Here is a 19,195-nt window from a genome sequence, read left to right as displayed (position 1 = left end):
TAGCAAAAGCAGAATATTTTTCTGCTAAGATTAATGGGCTGGTATAATACTTTGGCAAAAGCTGAAATGTTAATGCCAACCTTTATCAGATATGAGATTTTTAAAGGTTTTTACTATGTTTGGATATAACATTTGACTAATGTTATTCATGCGGTAGAGAATTGCTTCTGTGACCTAAATCAATGGCTGATATGCCCTTCGCTGTCTCAGAATATCATCTTTCAACATCTCAGAGTGTGCTACTGAAATATGCACCCTTGGCTTTGTAATTAGATACCATCAGATTAGCAGAAGTATCTGCCGTCCGCTAAGTCGGCTGAGGCAGGAATCTAGAGCGCATAACGAACCCTGCACCAGAGATGCTTCGGTGACTAAACGCATCATTCATGATCTAAAGAAAATATTGAGCAAGAGAAAATCAGTGTATGCATGTATGCATGTATGTATGCATATATGTGCATACATATATATTTTGATGTATGCTTGTATGTCTATAAGCTGTAAATTAAGCTGCTTACTTCATAATTGGTAATGCATAGCATATAGCCTGAATTAATATTAATAACTGAGTGACAAGAAGAATCATGGTCTAGCACTAATTTTCTGGCCACAATCTGTTTTGTGACTGAAAATAACTACGACTTTCTTGTTGAAGAAATTCCGAAGGAAAAAAAAAAAAAAAACTTAAATGTTTCATTTCTGCAAGACTGAAAAGCTTTTACAAGCTTCTGAGTTTTAAAAGATTTTCAAAATATATGTTAATAACTGAGTGACAAGAAGAATCATGGTCTAGCACTAATTTTCTGGCCACAATCTGTTTTGTGACTGAAAATAACTACGACTTTCTTGTTGAAGAAATTCCGAAGGAAAAAAAAAAAAAAAACTTAAATGTTTCATTTCTGCAAGACTGAAAAGCTTTTACAAGCTTCTGAGTTTTAAAAGGTTTTCAAAATATATACTGTAAGTAATGTATTCTTTCTGAAGAGCTTATTTTAAAGTAAAAAGTTATCACCAAAATGTTTCAATTTTTTTCAACATAACACTTCATCAGAAGATACATGTTTTCCAGAATGTATAGCTTTTAATGAAAAGCATACTTTTCATCATGTCACTGTTTAGATGAAACATGTAACAGTCTTTGAATGAGATGGCTGGAGATTGAAGGTCTGTGTTCTACTGAAAACTATAATATTTGCTATCACAACAACATAGTATAATGTTAATTGAGTTGTGAACCAGTCCCTTATGTCTGTCATTGTTGGTTGAGGAATTGTAAGTGGTTCCCAGCTGCAGCACACACTCTCAATACAAAATCACATTCCCTTCAACTTCACTGTTTGCAATTCCAACCCTCCATGGACTCTTACACAGCAAAGCACAGTGCACACTTAAATTTGAGTTTAAGCACTCATTTAAGTGCTTTATTACATTAAGGCTGTAGTCCTGTTTGCATTGTCTTCAAGGACCTGTCACTATATCAATATTCAGGAAAATGTAGAACTTGAACTTAATACAGTTCAGAAAATACGCATTTTAGTAGAGCTCGGTAGAATAAAGACTAAATTTCTGCAACAGTGCAAGTCATAGTCAAGTCAAAATACGTGCTGACTTTCTCTTAAATACGTCGCTTTGAAAACACTACACTTTCTTATCCAGTTTTGGTAATTACGGGAACCATAACTGTAGAAGTTGGAGTCTGTGACCCTGTGTTTTTGGGACAGTGAAATGATATCACCAATTATCACCCTCGTAAGCCTCAGCAAGCTGGGAAGGTCTATCAATAGCAATTTACAAGTGAGGGCATCAAGAGCTGCACTCTTGTTTAGACGAGGTAGCCAGAGAGTCTGCGACACTCCCAAATATAGGTACTAGTCTTGCTTTCCCCAAGAAAGTGGTCAGGTCACTGTTTCTCTCAGCTTTTAAAACGGCACAAATACCTGTGTGCCTTTTGTCTGCCCTTATTCTGGCACTCGCCTCCCCCACGAACAGCAGCCCTAGGAGTACATTCATTTCCAAAAGCTGTATAAGAGCACAGGCTCCTCTGCGTGATTGAGTGACCCAACACACGGTATGAAACGTCTCATTTTTTCCCATTTCAGTTTCAACTCTGAGAAGCTGTTACAGTTATAGAGAAGGGCTGTAATCCAGCAAGAACCTGAATTCTTTGATTTTCTAACTCCTGGGCGACTGTCATCTGTCTTATCTACACACGCACCACATACTGCTGATTGTAAAATAGCACAGTTTTACCTCCTTAAGGTTGGCATCCTCAAAATTGTTCAACAACTGCAGTGTACAATAGATATTATACCTAAGACATTGGTATAGTATACTTACATATGTCTTAAATTCATTTGTACTTTTCAGACCCTATATCAATTTTGGGGATGCCAGTGAAAATAACAAAAGCAGTAATAATATTGCATGTGATATTTATACTGTTCCTTCCATCCTAAAATCACCTGACTAAATACTAAAAAAACCAAATGGAGGTCTTTACCTCCATTAGCACCATGTATATGTGTGATATGACCCTTTCTGTTCCTCAAATAATACAATATAACATCATACCTTTTTTTCTGCTACTGCAGGCTTTCCCACATATCTTCTGGCATGGACCGCTGTTCAGGGGGTGTCAAAGTGTTTTCATTTCAAAGCAGAAGAAACACTTAAAATACCACAGCAAAGGAGTGCAGGGCATGACTCTGCCTCTCCCTGTTCTTTGTAATGCTTCAGCTACCAGCAGGTTTGGAAGGTACAAAGACTACAACTGAGCTCACCTCCCAATGTCCTTATTACCGTTCATCCAGCACACACACATACAACCAGGCTACAGCCTGCTCTCAGGTAACCTGAGCTCAGATAAGAGAACAGGTTACCTCCCTAGGGTTCATGGTCTCTGCTAGACCGTGATGTCTCTGCTTGTGTAGACTTTCTGTAGTCAAAGTGCCTGCTACAGGTGCGGCACTGACTCGGGGGAAAAAAGCGGCTCGTGTTCAACAAGGCACAGCGTGCGGTGGAATTCAGCCAGGGCAACCTTTATTACGGTGTTCAAATTAGTAGAAAGAAAATCCATATCTGTACATGCCTAATTGGGTTTTATTTATCAAGCTTTGGAAGGTTTATCAGTATTAGTTTAGTTATGCCATTCTGTATATAATAGGAATAAATGAAACCTCTGAAAATCAGAAGCAAAAGATAATCCTGTGAGTAATTCTAACCTAGTCTGCAATTCTCCTGGGAAGGAGGAGATAACACTGTGATACAATTCTGGTTTCTCTCTTTTGCTTGCTCGCTCCTTATTTCTCTCTCTTCATACTTCCCAGTTCAACATCTCCAAGAAATCCTTCCCAGAGAAAAAGAGACAGTCTTTGGGAAGACCCTTGGCAATGTTACATTGGTTTGTAAAGGTTACAAAGGTTTGTAAGAACGGAGAAGCATTTCTTTGTTGCACAAGGATACTGCCCAGAAAGACTGAAGAGGAAGAAGAAAGAGCTACTGAAAATAGTTTTGTCCTCAGCAGTTTACATGAGGCAGTAGAAGTTCTTTGAAAGACTAGGGTCCAACGGTCTCCTCTGACATCGCGCAGTTCTTTGAACTATTCCTGTATTCATCAGAAGAGACCTGAAGCCAGAGAAGGTGCACCTCGACTATCCTGTAGCATCACTGAAGTTGCTTTTCTTAGTCTGGCATATGGGACGTAGGTTAAGATAGGTAATAGCTGAGCTCTTTACAGAGGGAAGCTGTTTACTCAACACTAGTTGAGTGTTTCTGTCTTCTGTATCTTACAATCCTCATCAAATTAGTAGATCTCATCTTTCTTTTTCTTTCCAAAGGAAATATAGTGACTTAAAAGAAATGGTAGGCTATTTTTGATCCCTGAAGTATCTCATGCTGCATAGTCAGCACAATAATGTATTTTATAGATGATAAAATGTTAACAATTTAAAGGATCAAACCACATCTCAGCAAAGTATTCTCTCTCATATCCCTTTTTTTGGAGCAGACAATTGCATCTATTCATGCAAGTAATGGAAGAAATTATTACAGCAAGGAGTAATAATGGCCAAAATTTTGTCCTGGAAACAATAGATAATGCAAAATTTCCAAAATGTGGTTTCCCTTTTTCATTTCCATGCAAAGCCTTCAAACATAATCCTGGTGCTTTGTGAAAAACCTTCAAACGATATACTCCCCATCAAACACTGTTTATGTATCTATTAATGTAACTGCCTAAAATGTTGCTTATAAGTGAAATATAATTACAGTGTTAATTGATAAAATGTTGTTACACTGTCCTTAAATGCCATTAAAAATCTTTCTCGGATAATCCAGTGGTGGTCATAAGAACCAAATCATGGATATCTCTTACTTAATTGACTTCATTTTTTTCCTTTATTTAAAAACTCTTCATTGTTCTCTGAGATCGCAGAGATCTCTGTGATTCAACTTGCCATCATCTTCTTCCCCTCTCATCAGCCTTACAAGGATACCAAGAAAAATACAGTGCTAGGCAGCACAAGGCTAATAGCAATAAAATATTAGAGCCAGACTAATCATGCTATGGGTAACCTTTTTACAGCTGGCCTGTATAAACTTTGGACTGACAATAATTTTGAAATTTCCACTACCAGTACAAATAAAATCTTTATGACTCCATCCATATCAGAAAAATCTGACACGTAATTCAGGACCATGCAATTTTCTTAATAGCACTAGCCAGAGGACTTGATTTCAGAAAATTTTTATCAGCCAACACAATCACCGTGCAAAAATAATATGCAATAATTTTTTAGGACAGAGAGATTCAGTCCTTTGCATTTACAGCAGGAAACTCTCAGTGCAATTTTAAGGCAGCAGTCAGGAAATATCTAAACCAAGTTTCAGCAAGGCACATGATAATTGTCCCCTTCATTTGCAAAGTGTGCTGTGGGATCCCACTCCAAAATAGCTCCTTGAAACCTGATACACTATCTTTCAGACTTATTATGATCTCACCTACAAAATATGACTCTGGAGCCAATGTTTCCTTGATTAAGTAGCATTTAAAATCAGTATTTGGGTGTTTTCCCATTGCTTTAGTTTCTTTGAGTATGTCAATCATTATAAGCCACAGAAAGCATTGTTCTAGGATGATTATTTTATATCAATTAGTTTGACTAATGATATAGATATATTTGGAGTTTTTTAGCCAGTCCAAATCAGTAAGCAAGATTCAGCCCTGTAAAAGTAAACATGATGGAGAGAATACTCTGCCATTCACAAGGCATTCACTATATAAAGTGAATGATACTGCAATATTTCCTAGAATACGCTATGTAAAGGGAAAATATTTGTCACTATGAAAGTTGACTGGAAATAAATTTCATAGAGTGATTTTCTAGATCTTGGTCCATGACTTCTTGAGCACACATCAGTGAAGATTCCCTTGGATGAAGTTCCATGGGCGTTTCTCAGTGTATGCATTTTATCAAATACAGTGTTTGCTTGTCAGGTGAGCAAAGTGGCCTCAAACCACATGGGAAGAACACTTGCTTCTTCTGATATTGATCTTCATCTTCACTGAGAGCTTCATTGCTTCTCAGGCTTCAGTGGCAGGGCCACAGCACATTCCAGTCTTATTCTTTCATCTGCTAGCTTGATAACTGTAATGTCAGCTCTGAAATGAACTGATTGGGAAAGGGGAGAGTAAAGAAAGTTAAAATTGCTCTGATGCTGCTCTCCAAACAGCCTGTTCATCTATTACCCTCCTTTTCCCTTAGCAATTTATTTCAGACTAACAAGACTTCCTATACAAAAGGAAAGGTGCTGGGATTACTTTACTTATAAACACAGTATTTGCAAAATGGCTTTTTCGAGAAAATGAACAACATTAACCTGTAAAACTTTTTCTTTCCAGCAAAACAAACTCAGTCATTCAGTGCGTAAATGCTGTTGTTTCTTATAAGTAGTTTTTACTTTTCATAGCTGATTTACAGTGTATTTAATAACATGCTTAATATCTACCTTAACCTATACGGAACACATCGTGCAAACTTCACCCAGCACCTGTCCTAACAATGAATTTTCTTTGGCAATGGGTTATTCCATATTTCCCCTCTATGCCCATTCCATGTTGAAAGACCGATTGTAGTGTGCTGTAACGTGGCATCCAACCAGGGAAACAATTGTTTTCTACAGGTACAGTGCTAGTAGGAGAGTTATAAGCAAGTTTTATTAATTTTTTATTACCTGCTATGTTTGATAAATGGCTTTCAGCTGAACAATCTGAGTGGTGGTATAAACAAGTTCTCTTTGATGGAACTTGGATCAGGAAATTGAAACCTACGCTTCTGCAAAACTGTGTTACAGTGCTACAGAAGATATAAGCTCTCTGATTTGCTCCTTGAGACTTTGGATAAAACAAATGCTAATTTGAAACACTTATTAAATTTAATACCTCATCATAAGAAGTAGGCTGTGCCAGTCAAATATAGATGAGGAGCTAAATTCAGGAAAATTCAATGGTAAAAACCACTAAAAATTTTACACCACTTCAAATTCCCTTGTGGTCAGGACTGAAGTTCTCATGGAAAACTATACTAGAGTTTGTTCTTCTGGCCAAAACAAAGTTAGGAAGAAAATTCACCATAAATGTGGCTAAAATATAGGTATTTTTAAGTTGTAATCAACAGAATGAACAAAAGGATTATTCTTAATGTTGGTCACCAATTGGTGGTGTTGCAGTATAAAAACAACTATTTCATCCCATTCACCTGGCTTTGCCAAACCTTCTGAATTCAAGCTATAATTGAAAATTCATGAAAAAACATGTTTCTCTAGTCCTTTTTTCTTTACTTCAGAGAATTGACCAGATTGGAGACTAAGCTTCCCTTCCCCTCCAGCAAGCCTGATTGCTCTTCGTCGTTCTCTCAGGAAGTAGTCATCTCTCAGGACTTTGACACCCAGTTTTCCCCCTGCCTCCAGGAGAGATTTGTACTCCACCAACACTGCCAGAATGCGGAAGCCTTTCTTCTCCTGCCTCTCACTTTCTGCTTTGTTCTCTCAAGACAGAGTACTTCACTGCCACACTTGACATTTCTGGCAGCTATTGAGGGACTGATTTAGGTTCAGCACTTATATTTTCATAAGATTTATGTAAGGTCAGAATTACAAGCCTGTGCTGCAGGCAGGCTGCAAGAATGGTTGGGAGCTAGAGGTTCCCATGGCACCAGCTCAGAAGTAGCCGGTGCCTCCTTGTTACCTTTCAGCAGGGCTGAGCATGTAATGAATCAGCCAAAATGGGACTGAAGCCCACCAGAGGACTCACACCACTAAGCAGATAGACCACCCCAAATCAAACCTAGAAGCATTTGCGGTGACCACACTTTCCAGGTTTCTGGACATGTCTTCCTTGCTGAAAGTGCCACACGTATCTTATCCTATATGAAGATCATCACCATGCATTGCCCTGGAGCATGCATAATGCCACCATTTCAGATGAACTCTGCCTTTCTGGCACAAACTAGTGCCACAAGCTAAGCCAGGAAGAAACTGAGTTAAAACCTTCAAAGCTTTGTATTGGTTGCAGTTTATGCCTGAAACGTGATGAATTCAAAGCACTGTTTCCCTCTCTGGTAGGTTTGTTGAGGAATTCTGTGAAGTGAACACATTTACCTAATCATCTTAACAAACACTGAAAATACACAGTACTTAGCACCATTGCAGAGCATCTCCACAGCCATCACACCAGCTTTTCAGGCTCCTAAACATTCCCAAGTCTGACAATCACAGCTCTTCCATTTCCCTCCAAGATGTCTCTGTGAATCCAGACAGCAGGAAGCTTTCTCCAGCATCCCATGGATAAACTCGGTTTTCTTCCACAAGTATTTGATTTACCTCCTAAATTCCCTCTGCAATACCAGTGTTCCTATTTTATTCCTCTCCAGCCTATCCCATATATTCACAGATGTAAGTTGAATTCCTTTAAAAATCATCAGGTGCAAAATATTTCCTAAAGTATTGAGGTATTTGATTTTGCACTAAAATTCACACCCAGTCCACAGAAATCACGCTAGCTCTGAAGCATGGGTGCATATCAGTGGTCAAACTGAGACTTCCCACTTCTGCAAGGAGAGTATTATTTCTGGCAGATATGGCTTGTGTCGTGACAGGACTGAATACGGTTGTGAAGTCTACAAAACTATACAACATTATGTTGTTGCATGAATCATGTGACCATTTGGAAGTCTTTTAATTTAGGTCTAAATTTCAGCCTGAACTTTCATTGCATATTAGACTCATTTTGGCTCCAGTAACAAAAATGCAAAATGAAGCGGACATAGATTTTAATTTATCCCAGTGAGGGTTTACGATGTGTTACATCAATGAGAATGGAAAGGAAAAGAGCTGTTTGCTGTTTGCAGCTCTTTACCTGGAGAGAGTTTTCTGAAGACTCTGATCACAGAACAGCAGCATAACAGTTTATGCAATATTCCTTTGACATGAGAAAGATACAGGCATTTTTAAATGTCTGGAAAATTGGGAAGTCAAACAAAATGTGAAAATAAAAATGGTAGATGTATAAATTATCATTCCTAAATTTTCTGTGTCTACTAACAGACAACATGAAGTTAGAGAACAAATTGGAAGGTCACTGCTACTACTCCAAAATGCCTTGCAAACAAAAACTAATGAATGTAAGAGAGAAAAAAAAAGTTTACTGCATGTCACCTAAAGAAATGCTGCCATCTGTAAATTAAAAATGTATGGCTTGAGCTGCATAGCATCTGCCTGCCTAAAGGTACATCTGTAAATAGTGTGGAAAACCAGAGAACTGAAAAAATGGATTGCAGATGGGTCATGAGGAGAATGTTGATATTAATTATACAAATCTAAACAACGTGTAAACCCTGGAAATCTGAGAATAAGCCTCTGTTCTTCGAAGAAGATTTGTCCTAGATTACACCATTTAATCTCCTTGCTTAGTAGTTATGAGTTACTACTTGGTGATAAATGTTATATGTAAGAGTACGGAAAATAATTATTATTCAACATTTGTTCAGTGTTTATTTCGCCTCTATCTCTTTATCACTAGCAACAGGGAGAAACAGACAGACTGAGTAAAATGAGAATTTGATGTCAATAAAATGGAACTTTTTCTCAAGTTTAAAAAACATTGCTTAATTTTTTCACTCATTTTTTCTGGGCCTTTCTGTTTTCTGGTTCTAGTCAAAACAAGAAGGAGGGCTGGAAATAAAAGAAGAGGTCAGCTTGAAAGGTTCAGACTAGTACTTAGTGTTTGGTCACTTGCCCAAAAAGGACATTTAAACATATCTAGACTTGCCTATATTTGGTTGTATATATGAAATACTTGAATAAAGGACTAGTTATTTTTCCTGCATAATTATCTTTCTTACTGTCAGTTCCCATTTTAAGGTACTTTTGGACTTGCTTTTTAATAATATGAGTAGGATTTTTCAAACATGTTTTATTGTCTTGAGCGGGAATGTTTTCTCCTGTTACTTACTCAGACTTTGGTGGTAATTCTACTATTTACTTATCTACCATTTCCCATGATGTCACCCTGAATTACTTTTTAAAAAACACAATATATTTGTCTTAAACAACACCCTTACTTGTCAGGTCCAAATCAGATTTTCTCTAGTCATATGCAGCTTTTTCTTTTGCTTTTTATTTATCACAGTGTTCAAGATGTTTGAATCTCGAGTTGCCAGTCCGGGTAGGATCACTGGGCAGCTTATGTCCTATTTGAGAATATTCGCTAAGTAAGGATGGCTTTAGCTCTCTTAGTCCAAGAGCAGGACTTGCTGGAGGCTGGCAGATAAAGATGAAGGTGTTTGATATCACAGATCATGTGGAAAAGTTAGCAAACAACATGGCTCCGAGTGAGTCTGGTTTGAGCACGCTGGCCCCATCTGTCTGTAATCACTGCTGCTTCACTTAGTAGAACACTTTATACTGCAGAGAAAGAGAGTTGTGTCGATCAGCAGCAAATGGCTGTCATAAAAATTGCTATGTCTACTCTGGCCCATTTCTTTTTAACTTGGCAGCAGCTTTGGAAGGCCCTGTTTACTGTTCTCCAGTGGGCAGAAGACGTTTAAAAAAAAAAAGGTTGCTACCCCATCCCTCTTTCTCTTTCCTCCTCTCTTTCACCAGTCCCTTACTCATCCTTTCTAAAATATTCCCTGGGTATCCTTAGACTGCTAGAGAGACTGAGAGATGCTAACAACACAATAACACATACATACAAACATACATGGATGTCTGACTCTGTCATCTTACATTTAAACAGCCAGGTGCAGTTTACTCATCCAGTGACCCCCTTTATAGTTCCCAAATGTCAATCACAGTTTGGTTAACTAAAAGGCACTAGTGGTCTATGAAAATGAATTTTAGTCTGTTGAGCTTCTTGCAAATGTGATTCATCCTATTCCTGACTGGAGAATAACATGGTTAGCTGGTGAGATCTTGCTCGTGATGTTACATGGCTTTTCCTTCTTTGCCAGGCTATGCTCCGTGTGGATCTGTTTTCCTAAGACTTCAATATATCAGAATATCATAGGAAACAGCACAATAATCCATAAATTCTTTCTTATTATCACCAGTGCTGCAGCTGGTGATTTTCCTAGTGTTAAAGACAATCAGCAAATAAAAACTGGTATTCAGGAAAGCTCTTATCAGCTAGACCTAGCTCCATTGAAAATTTCCTGCATTTTCATTGGCACATGGTTCAGCCTTTCATCATGGATTAATTACACCCTAGAGTCAGTCTCTTATACAACAGAACTACTTCTGCTCACTCAGAAAACAGCTAAAGAACATAATAGCATAAATGGAATAAGGCGCCACTCTGAACAGCAATCAGTAGCAGGGAAAATTTTAAATTATGATCCATTCTTCACAATTTACCTTCCTAAGCAATAAATTTAGGGGAAAGAGTTAAGGGAATTCTGGTTTTGATTTGGGATACACCCTGGAGTTTTCATGTTTAGCAGATAACAAGATTTCTGTCAAAAGTTATTTTATCTTTTACTGTATTCCTGTGAATGGAAGCTGGAATGGGATGCACTGAGATCCTGAAACTCCCAAGGAGTGTTGAACAAAACTGGGAAACCAGCACCCTCCCAATATTGCTTAGTTTTCATTTCCAAATGTCTGGCAAATTATGCACTTTTTCTTTCCTGTTGCTATATACAACTTAAATTCTACCCGAAAATGTTACTCATCTGGGCTGAGATAAAAACAGGCTGTCCTGTAAAAAGTTGAAGTTGTCATTTGTGCTGCACAGGTAAGGAAAACTCCAACCATTTTTCAGGTGGACATAGAGAATTTTCTCGCATAGGGTCACAAAGCACTCTGCAACTGGTAATGAATTTTGCACAAGTCTTTGAGGCAAAGAGCAAAGTTGACCTATGTTTCCTGCAACGAAGTGCTGATGAAGTGCAAGGTCAGTCCTTACTCCTCAGTGAAAGAGCACCTTATCACTCTACATTCGGAAGTGATGAAAAGTATCTCTTGAAGTTATAGCACTACTTTGTTCTGTATTAGCACTGAGTGATGAAGGACCTTGTTTCCCTGCTATACTACTTAACCTAATCGGAACCATGCTCTCGGCTATCTCATTACTTAGTAATACCTAGAACTCTGGTACCTTCACCTTCAAACCTGAGTAGTTAATTACTAGTTAAACACTCAATCTCCATTTCTTCAAAATAAAGATCCACCTGCACTGACCACATATGCTGCTTCATTCCTTTTCTTATGTATCATATTCCAAAACCAAAGGCAAAGAGCTTGAGATTTTTATGCATAGAGGATGCAACTCCTAGACAACATACATAAACCAACTCTGCCCTAGGATAGCCTGTATCATGGCTGATAGCCTTGATGTACAAAACGGGATAGATGACTTATCCACCATTTCTGTATAAGCAAAATGGAATACATCTTCATGAAACAGGCTTAAAGAATTTGTTGCTGAAAAAAATCTAAAGTGTAAGCTTGGGTTTGGCTTTCTTAACCAAATAGGTAAAATGTCTGAAAATCAGAATGTAGCAGGTTGTATGCTTTATCACCTCCTAAACCTGTCAGTCAAAATAGCTGCTGAGGTAGTTATTCCATATATATTATAACTGCGGTTGGAGTAATTTTTTAGAAAGGTCAATGTGAGCAGCTTTGTAGAATCATAGAATCATTTAAGTTGGAAAAGACCTTTAAGATCATCAAGTCCAACCATTAACCTGGTTAATGTATTTATAGAAACATTTTTTATTGTCTTTTATGACAGTAGCAGATTAAGTTCTAGTTGGGCTTTGGCCTTTCTAATTTTGTCCCTGCATAAACTTATGACATCCTTGTGGTCCTCCTGAGGAATTTATGCTCTAGACTGATTCAGGATTTGGCCCAGATGTGTTTACTTTAAATAAAGTAGAAATTGTTACTTTTATAATCAGACTTTTCATATAATAATGTTCTCATCATAGGGCTAGAATCTATATCATGTCATAGGATTAAACATGTTCTGATCAAGGAATATAACTGTAAATGCAGACACTGAGGTGTTTAAATTGGCTATCTGCTTTTATTTTGGAGCAATATTTCAGTGGCTCCTTTGTGTAGATAACATAACCCCTGAAGAAAAAAAAAATCAATTATATTCTAACATCATATCACGTCTGCAAACAATGCTGAAACTCCACACATTACATTTCTGCCAGTTGCGTAACTTTCTGCCAAAATGAGAATTGAGACAGCATGAAAGGTCAGAAGTTTCACTAGAAATCTCTCCTTTTCTGACAACTCTTGCCCTTATCTGTTGTGACTTCAAAAGAGAATTTTGAGGTGATAATTCAGCTAAGGATAAAACTACCTGGTTGAAGGAACTACATGATTCAAGGCTTCTCCCTGTCAGTGGCCGCAAAAAAAATAGAAAGTATTAGTCATCTGTATTGAACTGCAAATATTGGCCTGTAGAAGTGCCTTTCCACCCCACAGTCTCTCACATGAGGATCCATGAGAACATCATGGACCAAGCAGATAGGTTTTCAAAAGGCCTGACCACTCAGCAGATACAAAAACCAGAGCTGCCGTGGCAAAATTTTGCAGACGGATTTAAATTAACAGAATCTATATCCTGAACAAGTCATTTAGAAACTGCTGTCTCTTTTAAATCTTCATGACAGCTTAAGTTTGGACATGGAGGGACTGAGTAGGTGGTTATTTTTTTGGCTTATGGTGGGATTTGGAAGAACAACTTGGACTTACCCACTGCATATTTGCAAATCTGATTGCAAGCATCAGCCAACACCTGGAAAGGGAAGTTCTCAAATGCAGATTAAGACCTGCAATAGGGGGAAAGAACTCCAGCAATAATGCTTACAGGTCTAATTTTTTACTATGTCTATCAGTCTGTCTCTTATGACATTCTCCAGTTGAACAGCAATGAAATGCTTCACAATTGGCTGTGGGGCTGAGAGGGAGAGTCCTTTGCTTTTAGATGTAGTAAACCAAGAGCAGGAACCAAGAGCAGGACATGAGCAGCTGGGCAGGAAAAGATCACCTTTTCTTTAAAAAGCTGTAACTTCAGTTGCACATTTAGAAGCTTACTGCTTTCTGTCTTACAGAAGTTGCTTGGGGAAATAGATTTTTCTTAAATTATAGTGTACAACTGCTGTCAAGTCTTACTATTTTTAAAACTTGTTAGATGATTAGCAATCAGTAACATTCCAAACAAGGCTACCAGGAGTAAAGAAAAATTTCTTTGCCTTTGCACCAGCATTGACTGATTTGTGAATGCAGGTTATAACATTCACGTTGTTACAAACTTGTGCAAATATTGGCTGTTAAGTTTTCCCATATTTCTTGGGAGTGGAGAAAGAAGAAGTCTGCATGTGGTATTGCTACGGTATAGAAGACATACTTCTCTGACATTATTGATGGATGGTGTCTCTAGCTATAGTTCCAAAACAAAATTGTACTAAGATTGTTAAAATGCTTTCCACAATTCATCCTAGCAGTGAATGATGATTTTTCTGTCTTTTTTCCTGCCATGTGTGAAATTAGTCTCTACCTCACTGACTCCAGCTGCTCACCTGTAACCATTTCTGTTGCTTTGTATAATGGAGGCTGTAAAGAGTTGTACTGTGGTAGCCTCTCCACAACATAACTAGTGTGTCAAGCAAAACCACAAGATTGCCTGCGTGGATGGGAAGCTATATTTTTCCAACTCCTTTTCAAAATCAACAGGCTGGGGATGCTGTCCTAGTTACTATTAATCTTCAGTGAGATTTGAGTTTCATGCTTTGTACTACCTAGTACTGGATGTTGCAGAAATGAGGAAGATTTTCATGCATGAAAGTCATATCCTTCCTCCATGGCTGCAAATTCCATTATGAAGCATATTTTATTGCACTTAAGCTGCAGACTTATGATGCTGCTGAACATTGCAGCCACAGGTTAAAGCTCCAGCCAAAAGAAGCAGTATCTCTTTGACCATTTCTTTCTCTCAAGCTGTTAATCATGTACTTTGTGTTGGTGTAGTCTCTAATAAACTGTCAACACAAGTAGACAAATGTCAGAGCAGGCTGCTGACACACCACAGCAGTCTAGCAAGCGTTACCCGCAAATAAAGCATGATTTTATTTTTAATCTCTTGGGGAAGGAAATAGTCCTCAATGACACCTACACACCAATTGACCGGCAGCAGATGACTCTTGAAATATGGTTTTGGTCAACTGCTAAAATGCAGTTTTCCCAGGTCATTGTAACGCAATAACTGTATGGCATGTGTACATTTGTATTTGTCTAGCTTGTGTTTGCAACTACTAACGTAAGTATTTGCAAATCCTAGCTCAGAACTGAAACAGTTCTGAGATCTGTAAACTAAATGGAATTGTAATGTAATTAACTTGTTAGAAAGTATTTTTGCTAATGCCTTCTATGTCAAGAAATCAAAAGCATTAGTACATGCCTGGAGAATCATACCACTAAGGTAAAGATAATTCCCCACTCTTTTGAGCTTTTTTTTTAATAAAGGAACTGTGTTTCATCCTCATTATTACTATATTTTTGCAATTGCATAGCTGCACAGCTGTGCGGTCTGGTGAGAAATTGGCCCAGCATAGCCAAATATTTTCTTCCATGTTTGTAAATGTAACTAAAACATACTTCACCCAAGACACTCAGGTGCAATGAGGACCCTTAAATATTTGGTTGCAACACAATTTATTTGTACACAAAAATTAGAGATCAATGACCAAGAATTATGTTAGTAAATAAGCATATGGAATGGTTCATATTTGTAGGCAATATATTTCAGCTTTATGTGTTCCACAGACTTGGTGTATGCTGTGTCAAAGACATGCAGATATTCAGGGCAAGAGGAGACACCATGTCAAAGAAAGGGGAATAGCCCAGACTTTTCTTGATGGTCATAGTTTTAAGAATATTTCAAAAGATATTTTCTCACAATTGTCCTGCTGAGTTACTGAGTTGAGCTCCACAGCTAGAAAAAAAAAGACGGGTTATTGCTACTAATCAATTATGAAGACTAATCAGTTCATCTTTTTCACCTCTGTTTTAAGAGCCCAATTCAGAACAAGAAGATTTCCTACTGTTAGAATAAGTAGAAAAAAATTCTGCACTAGCATCCTAGGAATTTTTTTGATAGGCTGTTTACATAACATTACTTTTTTTCAAATCAATATGAAACGTTTTGCATGCTAATTCAATGGTTGAACACCTTATTGAGCAGTTCCACAAAGGGACATTATGTAAGAGTCCCAGAGCAGTACATGGGCTCAGACCCAGTATTCATCTAGTATTCCAAGTCATATGCCAAACAGATAATTAAAAGTAAAAGGTGGCAAGCATATATGGTATTTCCTCCTAATACTCTCTCATTTTATGACTATTTGCTGCTCAGAAAATTTCGTGAGGCCAATAAGATTTAGGAATCTCACTTAATAAAACTAGAAGGTGTCTTTTTCCATTTGGCATTCATATCCATTTCCTGAGAACAAATACACTGGTTCTTTCTTGCAAAAAGAAAGCAAATGTATTTTTAGATTTAAAGAGAGCATGAAACAAGGTGGCAAAACGTGGTTATTTGCAGTCTCTCATTTCTTGGCTACTTGGATTCAGTCTCCTCTCTACCTTTTGTCCCTAACAAGCAAGTCACAGGTTACAAGCTTTTCTGGGATACCTCCATGGTGAAGCAATGCCATCACGATAATGCATAAGAGCAAGAAAGAAAGAAATGGAAGTCAAGCACGGCATTTGGGATGGCAAGTTGAGAATCAGCAAGCCTGTGTTCCACTCCTGTTCCAGCAACTTATTCATGCTGTCTTGTGACTGTCTAATTCAAAGTACAACTCCCACCACTGCCTCCTGCAGACACGATTTGTAACAAAGCAGCATCTGCTTATGTGCAGTTTGTGTAGGATCTGATCCACTAGGCATGCTCAGAGGACACCTACTTCATCAAGCCCTGCAGGTGAGACAGGCAAAGGAGCGCCTATTTTGTAGTTCCCATGGGACATGAGTAGGAGGTAACTGTCATGTCTTGTCAATACGGAGATGCTGAGGCACTTGGCCAAGGCAGATCATTAGTCAAATTTTTATTAATAAAAGGCTTTTGCTGCCTTTGAGACAAGGCAGCACCAAAGAGAGGTTTGGAGGATCACAGTTTTGGAGCTTGATGTCTAAGTCCTTCTTCAGAACACTATGGGTTTTTTGAATCTATACCTAAAGTCTTGATTCACTCTAGTACTACATATTCTGTATATACGTAGTCCCTGCAGTATAAGCATAGCTTCTTTGCTATGTCCTTTGTCATGTAAAAGTTAAGGCCATGGGATGAGACTTATTAATAAATCACTCTGTTTGTGAAAGTAGCCAGATAGCATAGGCTTCACCGAGGGAACAACTTCATCCTGTTCTCCCTCACAGCCCAGGGCAGCAGCTCTGCCTTTTCCTACAGGCTGCACAACCTGCTTGGACCACGGGTCCCAGTCCCTGGCTGGGGTGAGCCTGAGGCAGCTCTATTCAGTACCAGTCAGTTGTTAGAAGTTTTCTTCTATCAGCAGAAGAAAGAAGGTGCTGATGAAGTGCAAAATGATCTTTTCCTCACTGCTGCTTCCATCTTGCACCCAGCAGAGTTTGGTTATACTTGAGACTCAAATACGTATTCCACGTCCAATAGCAGTAAACCCTACATATCACCATCACTCTAATAATAGACTTGTCTGAGTTCAGTGCTTTACAGCCAATTTATATGATAACATGAGAGCAATAAATACCAGTATCCTAAGTACTGAGCAACCCCAGGCTCCAGTTAAAAGCACACAGACCTGAACGTATTCCTTTTTTAATCAGTGTGGCTCTTCAGCCACGAGGTCTGAAAACTACCTGTTTTAACTGTCAGTCAGCTAAATCACTGTCCCATGCACTGTGGTCACAGATCAAAGCACTTAGGAAGGTCCAAAGGAAGTGGTGAAGGGATACTATTCCCATTCCAGTGGTGATCCAGTCATCCCTCTAACGCTGAATCCTCTGTAACAAACACAAACCTACCTTTCATAATCACTTGATCCTCTGTGTCATTACAATTTTTCCTGTTCTTCCCAATTTCAGTGCAACGTTCCTCAATAATTAGTTTTCCAGACTTGCTAACACTAGGAGCATACACTAGAACTTTATACCTCAGAGGAGGTACCTACAGCTCACTAGGATTTATCTCCATCCATATAGGTGGCATTACTACAGCAAACGCTATGGCTTTAGGTTACCAGCAGGTTTCCCTAACATTGCTACTAGCAATCTAGCACGTCTTTTCCTTTTGCAAGCTACGCCCATTTGGGAGTCACAGGGCAGTGTTTACGGATGAGAAAAGGAAGGAAAAGCTCAGGAGACCTTCTACAATCTTAGTCCAGTCCTAGCAGAGGTCTCTCAGTTCAGAGAGTCCTATAACGCTGGAGTGTCGGCACTGATCGTCTGCCAAAGAAACAAGGAGGACAACATCGTGACTCCTCCAGTGAAAGTGCAGACCTCTCTCTCTCACTCTTCTCTCCAGAGTTTTGAGGGGTTGTAGTGATACATGCTCCAGGGGCTGGAGTGGTATACAATGTGCCACCCACCCTAAAACCTTTGCTTGTACTATTGCACCCAAAACCTTCCTTAACAACACTTTGCATCATCTGCCTTCTTTGGAAGGCAGGTGGTTTTGCTGCTGTCTTCCGTTTTATTTTTGCTATGGTAATAGTCTTTCTGGTTTGTAAGCTCTGCATGTCCTGCTCTGTATTCACTTTTCCAGGTCACCTACAAGTAAAGAAAGATGAAAGTGAACCTAATCACCCCAGAAGCTCTCCTTCTCTTAACAAACTTCCACCTGATTCTTAACGCTTTCCCATCTCTTTCTCTCTCTAAACATTAATAAGCTAATTCTTTATCAGGTTGAATATTGACTTGCACTTTGCAACCTTAAACGTTAGCTCTACCTGAGACTGCGCTGGAAAATATTGTAAAGGCCAAGTACACTACGTCTGACTCTTCACCCATAACCCTTCTGATGCAATCTTCACGAAGGCATGAATCAGGTTTGTTAACCAGGCCTGCCCTTTCGTAAGAGACGTCAGCAGGCCCTGCCCGAGAATGAGATCTGTAGCTAATTTAGCAGAAGGAGACCTTTCAGAGCAGGCCAGAAGCCCAGTGGAGTGTGTAAGTGGAGAAAAGGACCCACGCTAAAACAGTGGAAATGAGGAGAGACCCATGTAAAACCTTTGGCTGAGCGCCATTACGTTGCATGTTGGGATGGAAACCTGGTCTGGCATGAAATGATCATTGCATTACTTAGTACTATATCAGACAGCCCAAGGATTTTTGCTCTGTGTCACCTGGAAGCCATAGTAGGGATGGCCTAGTCATAAAAATTGATTATGAAGAGAATTACATTTATTTCAAGGAAACAAGAACAATTTCTCTACTGCTTTCTATGGGAAAATATAGGAAATATTCACACCCATTCACATTTTAACAGTATTCTAAGTATTAGAAAACAAAAATTTTAGTAATGTACTGAAATAAGACCACAATTACTTTGGATATGCAGAGAGGGGGCTTATGTTCCTGATGCAATTAGCAGGTCACACCCCCAGCTCCAGAGCTGCCGGCACCGTCAGTTTTAGTGTTTCAGCAG

The 19,195-nt window shown here is 38.7% G+C and overlaps 1 protein-coding gene across 1 annotated transcript in view; it reads right to left on the bottom strand.

The window, feature by feature from the left end:
- The window catches only part of GRXCR1 (glutaredoxin, cysteine rich 1), a 40,391-nt gene that overhangs the window by 16,117 nt on the left and 5,079 nt on the right, over positions 1-19,195 (bottom strand). The gene's annotated exons all lie outside the window — the stretch shown is intronic.

This window comes from Phaethon lepturus, unplaced genomic scaffold (genome assembly GCF_000687285.1).
Source record: "Phaethon lepturus isolate BGI_N335 unplaced genomic scaffold, ASM68728v1 scaffold15160, whole genome shotgun sequence".
Taxonomy (NCBI): Eukaryota; Metazoa; Chordata; class Aves; order Phaethontiformes; family Phaethontidae; genus Phaethon; species Phaethon lepturus.
Note: the sequence above shows the minus strand (reverse complement) of the source record. Positions and strands in the feature narration are given on the sequence as shown.